The sequence below is a fragment of the Natator depressus genome, chromosome 5 (assembly GCF_965152275.1).
Source record: "Natator depressus isolate rNatDep1 chromosome 5, rNatDep2.hap1, whole genome shotgun sequence".
NCBI lineage: Eukaryota > Metazoa > Chordata > Testudines > Cheloniidae > Natator > Natator depressus.
The window spans coordinates 75,588,059-75,598,634 of record NC_134238.1 but is presented as its reverse complement, the minus strand read 5'-3'; the positions used below and the strand labels follow the sequence as shown (position 1 = coordinate 75,598,634).

The 10,576-nt window shown below is 40.6% G+C and overlaps 1 long non-coding RNA gene across 1 annotated transcript; it reads right to left on the bottom strand.

Annotated features, from left to right (window-relative positions):
* Positions 1–2,146: 2,146 nt before the first annotated feature.
* On the bottom strand, positions 2,147–6,895 carry LOC141988200 (uncharacterized). The gene is made up of 3 exons (XR_012639695.1): positions 6,741–6,895; positions 6,345–6,513; positions 2,147–2,255 (listed from the first exon to the last, which is right to left on the bottom strand). It is a non-coding gene; the product is annotated as an uncharacterized LOC141988200 (long non-coding RNA).
* Between the last annotated feature and the right edge of the window lie 3,681 nt (positions 6,896–10,576).

The following is a 10,576-nucleotide window of genomic DNA, read 5'->3' as shown; positions in this document are numbered from 1 at the left end:
ATCCTGCTCCTGGGAGAAAAGGTAGGCTGATTGGGGAAGCAGCCACAGCAGGCCCTGATAAAAGGGCTAGGATAGGAGCTGGGTCAGAGACTCACTCCAGCCTTGGAGTGAGAAGGGCCTAGCTGCCTGGGAACAGAGGGTACCTGATGCAGATAAGTGCTGGGGAGCTCAAGCCTGGCAATTCCCCAGGCTGAGGCCTTGTTTGAGGCCTGAAAAGGTTCTGGGGCTGCAGAGGTGTAGCCTGGGGACAGGCAGAAGCAGCTGGTCCAACCACCTTGCCAGTGATGAGTGCCATTATGGACTGAAGTCTTCCCCTTGAGAAAGGGGCTAGATGATGACTGGCAGTAGCCACTGAGGCAAGGTGTGGGTATAGAGGGTTGGAGGTTCCCCTGGAAGGGGAGACCCAGAGTGTGGGAGTACTGCTGTGGGCAGAACCCCAAGGGAAAGGGTCACCGGGATCTGGGAGGGACACGGGGCCTGAGGCAGGCGAGACAGTGGCCAGCAAAGGGTGCTCCGAGGCTGGAAAACAGCTAATTCCCAGATGACCAGCAGTAGGCGCGGTGCCGGTGAGTATCAACCTGCTACACCTCCCCTTTACATTAGATTTACCTTTAATTTTATATTTCATTGTTTTTTCTTTATTGATAAGAAACTGAGTTGTTTTAGCTTGGTTTGTTTTACATCAAAAGTTCTGGGGTGGGGGGGAAGTGCCTGACCTCAGCTGTTTGAAGTCCCTAGTCAGGATGAGCACTGCTAGCAGTGTCCTCTATTGGAGAGTTTATTGCATCATCATGATTTGTGCCCCTTTCAAAATGACACAAACACTTCTTTTAGACTTTCTCGTTGTTTCAGAAATATGTCTGAAATCTGTATCTGGTGCCCTGCTGCTTAGAATATGCTTTCTGGAATGAGAAAACCAGATGTCTGTGTTTTGTATGGCAAATGCTTTTAGTTTCTGTGCCTCGGGGTCAAAATAATCAGTGTAAAGGAAGCATCAGCTATTAACTGCATCCCATTTCCCCTCACCTTTACATCAGCTCCCTGAAGTTGTGATGGGGCAATGCAGCATATCAATAATTCTTCCTTCATTTAATAAAATGCTAATTTGAGCAAGCAGGTTTCATTATCATTTGTTCTGCAGGTGAATTTATTTTAATTACATGGAAAGAGAATGATGATTGTTTGGAGCTTCTGTATTGTACTGGTTCTGAAGTAGTCATACTGTTTGGGTATTAAAGCAAAGCAGATGTATCAAAGATGAGGGGGGAGAGGAGGTGAAATTTAAATTAGTAGTTTTAGCTTTGCAATCACATAGCACCATTAAGGACTACTGGGAGATGTGGTGCATTGTTATTTATAGCATCTAAAGCACACCTCCCTTGCATATGATAGTAAGATAAAAGAAGTATGTACAATAGGGAAGAGCCAGAATGAAAGCTCAAATACAAACCCCAGCAAGGTTCAGAGGGGGGGTGGGATCAGATGTCATTCACCAGATCCTAACTTGCCACTAATGGTTTTTTTGTTTTTTTTTTTTCCTGAATCATATCCAAAAGTAGATATTTATTGTATTTTGGTTCGCATTCTGATCGAGAAAAAAATCTCTCAAATACAATCTTGCAGATTTCAGTTTGAGATGGCAGATATCCCAAGAATAGTTGATTGCCTGAGATTTTCACCATGTTGATTTGAAATCTCTTGAGAAAAGCTTATGAGATTTTGGGGTGTTAAGTTGTAAATACTTTTTGATGCCCTCGCTTAGTGATTTGGTCTTGGACTAGAACACTGATCTAAATATAACTTGGTCCTTGTTATAAGCACCACTTCTTTAGATGTATAATGTATACTAAAATCAAAAGACAGTAGTTGCCTGTAATGAGAAAAAAAAAAAAACTTTGTCATTTGCATAACCTATACATTAGATTACCTGCCAGGGTCAACTCAAATGCTTTACACCCAAATTCACTACTTAAAAAGCATACACTAGAGATGCACTAAATACTATGCCATCATAATCCAGTGGCATTGCTACACAAGGAAGAAGAAAAACACCGAGACATAAATTGTCTGCAATCTTATTTCCCTTTAGAATTTTCAGGCTTCAGTTTGGTTGCAGCTCAATCATTTTTTCCAAAGAATGCCATCTTTTTCCTTTATATGGAGTCTTTGCATAAATTGTATTGGCCCTTACTTTGCCTTTTCCGTGCAATTTATCTTAGTTTCTTCTGCATCCTTCTTATTTCTGTTACTTCTTACTTTTAAGGGAACAGAGGTATGGAGAGAGAAGAAGAAAATTAGGAGTCAGTTTCTGTTCTCTGTCACTCCAGTGCAAATCTAACATCAGTTAAAATTATTTTGGATTGACATAACAGTAAATAAGAGCAGAATTTGGCCTGAGGTTTCCAAAATGGCACACGGACAGTACTCAAAACATGGCCTTACTTGTTCAATTCTTTGTTGAATTATTCCGCTGTAAGATCTCCTGTAGCTGCTCTGTGCTGATGGGGGAGAGCTCTCCCATCGACATAATTAAACCACCTCCAACAAGAAGCGGTAGCTAGATTGGTGGGAGAGCATCTCCCCCGACAGCGCTGTTCACACTGGTACTTCCGTCAGTGTAACTTATTTCACTCAGAGGGGCGTTTAGTCACACCACTGAGCAACATACATTATACTGACAAAAGGGCAGTGTAGACATAGTTTTAAGTCCAAAGTTTAGATCCTCAAAACCCCTGCGCAGCTGCCATTTAACCCTTTAGGTGCCTAAATTCCCATGACATTTAAGTTTCCAGTACTAAAGTTCCCTAGGTGCCTTAAAGTCTGCCAGTGGCCATCTAAGTCCTGATGCCCAGTGCCTAACTCACTCCTAACCCCCGTGGGATCCTCAGACTAGTCATTCCCCTACCTATCTTACCTGCAGGGCCCAATCTGTAGGTATTCCCAGAAGAATCTGGGGTCAAATCTCTCTCTGATTTGGAGGAAGGATTTGAACTCACATCTCCTACGTCTCAGAAGAGCACCCTAGCCCCACTGGATGATGGGATATTCTAGGATGGGGCTTTCTCCTTGGCTCCTGTTGAAGCCATTCCACTTCATGAGATAAACAGTCATTAGGTCAGGGAATTAAACTTGGAGTCCTACATCCCAGTTGCATGCCCTAAACACTCAGCTATAGACTCAGACACACACTTTTTCTGGCCCAATGAACATGAAAAATGTTACTTTTTTTTATTCCATTACAAATGAGAATTTTAGTTGCTATAAATACAGAAAAAGCCTAATTTCCCACTCCCCCCAGTTACTCAGCCTCTCGCTAGGCATTTCTTTTGAATTTCACTTTGTATTTATAACTTTCATTTGGAATACGTAAGCTGTTCATGTAAAAAAAAATTCTCTTGCACCATTTTCAATTTCATTGGTACTTTGGTGCAGTTAAAGAAGTTTTTCCATTTCAAATAAATATTTTGACCATTGAGCTGGTTTAGCTGGATACATAAATAGACAGGAATATTTCTCTATTAACAAGGAGGTGGAAATAAAAAAGCTCTTTATATAAAAGTCATCTTTGTTGCTAAGCTAAATTTTATCTTTAATATATACTGAGAAAAACTTCAAACTTCCTTATTTTCCTTTTTAAACCTACCATCAATTAATATGCCTGGCCTTGAATGCCCCATCTCACTATTTTGTTAAAGAAAGCAAGGAATGAAATAGAAATACACAGGAATAATAAAAGAAATGCTGTACATGCTTTTTCAACCCTCTTTTTATCATGTTCTTGCTCTTTCTTGTGCCCCAAGGATTTCATGTTAATGAGGGTTGCTGTATACATTGGATTTTATTTTCCTCTTTCAGTAGTAGCAAGTAATTTTTTTATTTATTTTTTTTTTAAACAAAGTCAGGCATAATGGATTGCCAGAGTGTTAGTAGCACTATATTTGCTTTATGCAGGGGTTGGTGATAAATGGCTGCACTGTTGCATTTAACATTTCTATTTAGCTTTTCTTGATCTGTTCATCATTGGTTTACTAGATCAAGAATTAGTTGTGTAATGTTATGTGATCAGATGTCCTTTCATAGCAGGGTCTGTCCGGGCTTTTAATGGATTGTTGCGGTAATCCAATAACTGATTAACCCTGTGATATGACTGAGGGGGAGGGAGTGGGACATACAGAAATAGCTACAATGACTGAAGATCATGAAAAGAGTGAATCTCTAGTTCTGTGAGATTCTGTAGGAATTTATGGACATCTGCGTTATAAAAATACCATATAGATCTAAGCCTGTTCCTATTGACGTTAACTAGGGTTATGTCATTGAGTTCAGTGGGAGCAGGACTGGACCCTGTAATGTTTCCTAAAATTTCCTGCAGATTAGGATCTTAGTAAACTCTGAGGGAAAAGTGCATTATTGTGCAGTCACTTCTCTTCTAAATAAGAAAGGGGCCTAAAAAACAATATTCCATCTCCTGAATTCTCTTCTGAATATAAAATTCATTCTGGGATCATATCTCCTTTCTCAATATCAAACTGCAATTTGAGAACAAGGTTATGCCTCTGGCATAGAAGAGGTCTAATGAATACTGCTACTGTACATCAATGGGAGAGAAGAGAGGCCATGGTTATCGGAGATCCATCTGTATGACTCTATTGAACTCTATGAAGGTCACTATAGGAACAAGGTGCATATTAAAAAGTCAAATGCAAGACATGGTTTTTACTTAAACCCAGTTGGGGCCTGATCATGTCATGTGTTATATGCTCCTAGTTTGCTTTGGTTTCAGTGGAAGGTAAGGGCCTGGGACACCTGTTCCATAGGGGATTTTGGGAATTCAAGAAAGAGGATTCTTCTAGAGCCCTGCAGTGAGACTGGGATCCCACAAGTTCTCAGGAACTCACTGCCATAATAGTGGGAGTGGGATCCAACAATAGTCCCATGCAGGGCTCTACTGGCTAGTTCTAGTTATCTGGTAGCATATTTTCTTTTGTTGATCTTAATTTGGACATTGCTTCCCACTAAGTACATGAAGTGCTTGAGAGATGTCTGTGTGTCATTGTAAAAGTGTGAGAGATTTATGAAATAAACTCTGGTAAACCAGGTCATTTTAAAATAAAAAAAAGAGAATTTTTACCAGGGCCACAAGGAAAAAATAAAAATGGCTGAAGAAGGCAGGGGAGCCATACAAGGCGTTTGCTGGCTGGCATCCCCAAGCCAGAGACTGAGGGCTGGAGAGGGCTGCAGGCAGGAGGAGCAGCAGCAGAGAGGAAAATACTTGCCAGCTTTAAGTCAGAGAGCTGGAATCAAGGGCCAGCGATGGCAGAAGGAAGGGTAGCTGTGGACGGCCTTACATACTGATGTCTCCTTGCTAGAGACCCAGAGAAACAGCAAGAGGGCCAGGACAGTGGGGGATGCTCCCCTGTCAAAGATAATCCCAACAGAGTCTGTGGAGTTCCTGATGGGAAGAGCAGGGTTGGACCCCAGAAGGAAGGGCTGGCAGGGCCATCCTGGCAGAGGGACTGATAAGGAGCCTAGCTTTGATGGAAGCTATGCTGGGGTATGGTGAGAACAGGACTATATACATTGGAGTGATATGGACTAGGTTCTGGGACTTCTGTGTTAGACTATTTGCATAAGGTTTTTGCAATAAAGTGGCCCCAGCAGGGAATCTCATTTAATTAGAGTCCTTTGGGTTACCCATGAGAGACCACTTGAAGGGCTACCACAAGGGGGCATCTGGGAGGAGGCCACTTGTTTCCAAGGGCCATTACTGAACTGGCACCTCACGTTTAAACAGGACTGGAAGCATGCTCCCCTTCAACCCTTTCTCCCTTTTTAAATGCATAAGAGCAGATAATAATTTAAAAGTTTTCATGCCCTGTGTTTACTTCCTCAAATTCTCTGGCTTGAATGTCAGCTTATGTATACCTTGCCCTAAAAGCGAAAGTCTAGGTTGAACATTAGGTCATGGTGCTGTGACGCTATATTGTGTAGTCATCACTGGGCAGTTCTGTTGTTTACAACAGTTTTCATTTAGTTCTGTGCTATGTTTTTTGGCAGATTATTTTAGGCTCACTCTTAATTGGGAGCCTAAAAATGAGAGAGCTCATGACTTTAAAAGTAGCTCCAGGTCACTAGCCCTTTAATACATATGGGTGAGATAGTTTAATAAGGAGCATATGCCACTGTGCAATTCCTTATGATACACAACTACATGGCAGGCAGATTAGACTTTTTTAAGTCAGAATGTGTGTAACTTCTGTCACAGAGTCACAGTCTCAGTGCTCTGGAATCACTCTGAATGAAGTCCCTAGAGCAGTATGACTGCCCTCAGGGCACCCTCTCACCTGCTCAGCTTCCATGCTTCCTGGGTCTGACCTTGGAGCATTCAGCACCCCTGTTCACACAGTGAGCCTCCTGCCGTGAGTCCATTTGGATGGGATACCTTGGGAAGCCTTAAATGCCCCAAAGGGGCCATGCAGCTCAACTTCTCAGTCAGCAGTGACTCAGCCAGCACTGTAAAACAGAAGGGTTTATTAGTCGATGGATGCACAATGTAGAACAGATCTTGCTAGCAGAGAAATCAGAAACATTCAGCAAAATCCATCCTAGGGTATCCATGGCCCTGGGCCCTCCCTCCTGAGTCCCAAACCAAGAGACTGAGTTGCTTCCAGCAGCCCAGCCTCCAACATCCCTGTTGCTCCTCCTCTGTCCTTTGTCACTTTCCCAGGCAAAAGGGTTACCTGATCTGCACCCTTCTTTGTTCTCCAGCATCTGCTGATTCTTGCAGGGGATGGGCCCCAGGTACCAGTTGCCAAGATAGAAGATGGTCAGCAATTCTCTGTGCCTGAGCAGTCAGCTGGCAGTCACACCTGCCCTCTAGGGCTCTGCAATGATCAAACACCCTTTTCCCCCATCACCTAAATACCTGAGTAAGTAACACATAGGGAAAACTGAGGTACACACAGAGAAAATATTAAGAACATTCCCAACTTCATAGAAAAATGTTTTAGTACCCAAAATAACTAAGGAAACAGAAATAATAACTGGAGAGACACCTATGGTACCACCATCAACAGAAAACACCACTGTGACATTTATTCACCTATTAAGCAGATGGATAGCGTATGTATTTTTGCAAGCAGTTGGGAGAGAAGCAACATAATTGAGATAAATTTAGTCTTTAACGATAATAGTAAACATTTGCATAATGACACATTTATTAACCACATTTTGAAAAGCATGCAAGCAACATGTGCACTAAAATATCTTGGTAGTGACAAATAGCTGTACTGGGAAGCACTCAGTGAACTGGAGGAATAAGTATTTTTCAGTGGTCCATTTTCTTCTTTTCCTGTACAAAATTAAACACAATCATGAGTGGAATTTGGGCAAATCACTATATGTAAGACCCATTTCAACCAAAAATTTATAGAACTTGTGCATTTCAAAAGTCTGATGCATTTGTTTGCTGATTTAGGGTTCAAAAGCGTATATACGCAAACATACTTCTGGAAATTTAGAAAAATTAAGGACCCTAAATATGTTGTCATCCCTTTTATGTTTTTAGGTATTTGATAATAGAAGAGCCCGAAGAATATGTTGACTATTCAATAGCAATAACTAGTAGCATCAGGTGTACTTTCCTTGAACTCACAGACAAACACACATGCCAAAAATATTAATCTGATAAACAATTTTAAATTACTGTGAAGAGCTTAAAAGGTCAATCTCAGAAGAACTCTGCATTGCCCATAGTGCTTAAGTTACTTGTGCAGCAGACTTTTAATACATTGCACATTACTGGGAGCTTTTAATACATTTAGAATACATTTAAAAAAATAACAGATTTGTAATACTGATGTATACTTTTACAGCAACTTAATTCTTAGTTCAGACCAACTAACAAACAGCTAAGGGCTGGATGTGCACTGGAGAAGAAATCAAAAGGCCTCTTGTGCCCCATGTATGGTAGCTGGGCAAAATTCCAGGTCCTGCTCACCTCTAAGCATAGGAGCTACATGTGCCCTGCATATCCAGTTGCCAGACACCCACAAAGTGGGTAGGGAGAGGTAGTTAAAAGGTGTACCTATGCTCCCACTTAATTGGCTAGCACATTTGGCTGGGCACAGAGAAGTGAGCATGAACACTTACCCTAGGGTGTACTTCCAAGTCCTCCCACACCTACAGAATTTTGTTGTTGTTATGATAGCTCCCAGAGGTCCCCGTGAAGATCAAGACCCCATTATGCTGTACAAACGCAGAGTGAAAACAACCCCATACCAAAAATCTTGTAATCTAAATAGACAAGACAGATAAAAAGATAAAGATCTCTGTACCTAATAGAAAGCCCAAGGAACATTGAAAATAACCTCATAGACCTGATTATCTCATCAGTGCATGTGCAGTTAATTGGGTATGGGGCTCAAGGTTATAGGCTGTAGCATACCTTGAAAATACACTATGTGCAGCTGTAAACACGGTAGCATGTTTTTGGTTTGGTTCTCCACTCTCTCCCATCCCCCCCCCCCTTCTTAAAAGATACTCAGCATGGCAAATTCTGTGTCTTAGGTTAAAATCTAATCTGATGATAGTCAGCTAAATCTGGTGGTTTTTATTGCATTTCAGAGGTTGGATTTTCCAAAGTATCTGGTATCAGCCCTAACATGGCTCCTGTTTGAAGCCAATGCCAAGCACTTTTGAAACTCCTGTTGCTAAAGTGCACAAGCTCTTCTGTTCTGTATTGTACTAGTATAACCATTGACTCCAGGTTATCCTTGGCTAAATCAATCAGACTGAATTCATATTCTGATGGGTTCTAGTCCTCCATCAACAAGGGTTTCCCATAGCTTCAATAAGAATTGTGATAGGTTTCCAGGAAGGATAAGACAGCTGTATCTTTCGTAACCTCTCTATTCACAAAAGGTGTAAAACCAAACAACTCATGCATGTATTAATAGTTCAATAATATTAATTTATTTAAGGGAAAAAATTCATAACAATCCCCCCAAAAGAAGAATAATCCATTAATGATTTGATTTTAGTCTTTAGTAATTTTAAGAGATTCATGAGCTAATGTCTTTGCATTTCTCAGTAAGTTAATTCATTAATATCATTACTTTCCAGTGACGTTTTCTGTTCTGGTAAGTTTTTGCTTAATTGAATGTTTTTAATTAAGTGTAATAGAGAAAGCATCAACATTAAAAGAAGTAAAATATACAAAGAAGCCTTATGTCTTTGGAGTTGTATTTAAATTCCATTAAAGATAGCCAGTATGACTGATCCATTGTGATCTTGAAAATTAACTAATGGTATTGTTTATCAATATAAAATATTACAAAAATTACAAGCTATTTCATAATATGTTAATGCTAAACTCAATGAAATCTGTTACTGGTTATGACATTAATGGATTAAAATCTCACTAAAATAATAAACTTAATACAAATGTATGTTTTATTCTAATAAATAAAATCTACAAAACAAATTACTGTACTGCCTTGCTGCTCTTATCTTATTTCACCCCGAAACAGTGGTCTTCCACATTCCCATGAAAGTCTATCATTTTGCAACAATTGGTGTTATGTTTCATGACATACAAAAAGAGAAGTTCTTGCTGGAAGGTTGCAACATAACATTTCTCTGTTTCTCAGAATTCAGAATACCACACAAGAACAGAGAGAACAAAGCAAAATGTACCCTTAAAACAGAGAGGCACAAGTCACCTCACCTTGATCTAGGTTGACTCTTTGCAGGCTGACTCTGATTACACTCTTCCATACAGAACTTCCTCGCCTGCAACCAGGACTAGGAAACCCCTTAAGGTTTAAAAAGAGAGCTTGAAATTGTATCAAAAACTGTTACACCACATCACCAATGGAGGCTTCTGTACTTGCTGCCGAGGATTTTCCCTTAAGAACTCATCAGTATTGTGTAGTATTTAGCTGAAGAACTCAGTGTTGCTATCACCTTCATTTAGATGTAGCCTTTAGAACAGCCAAGGTTGTATCTTCCAATGGAGGATAGATCCATCTCATGGATCATAGGTCCATCAGTGGCTGTTAGCCAAGATGGTTAGGGATGCACCCCCTGCTCTGGGTGTCCCTAAGCCTCTGACTGCCAGATGCTGGGACTGAACAACAAGGGATGGATCACTTGATAATTGTCCTGTTTTGTTCATTCCCTCTGAAGCATCTGGCATTGGCCACTGTCAGAAGACCAGATGCTGGGCTAGATGAATGGTTGGTCTGACCCAGTATGGCTGTTCTTATGTGCTTCCAGCCTATGGCACCATAGATCAGAATTAAATAATCCCTTCCTTATCTTTTGTTTCATAAATACCCAAAATAAATGCAATTTGGAGGTGAATTGTCTTTCAGTACCATGCATGGGGGTCTATGACATATGATAATACCCTAAGACATAAGTGAAAGCACTTGGATAAGTCTCTGTTCATTGTGCTGAAAAGATACATTGTTTCTTTGATTAAGAAAACAAAGGGGCTCTTTTCCTGCTGGCAACTTTGTGAATGTCTTTGTTGGACAAGTGACTAGTATAGCCAATAGTGAACCATGCCTTT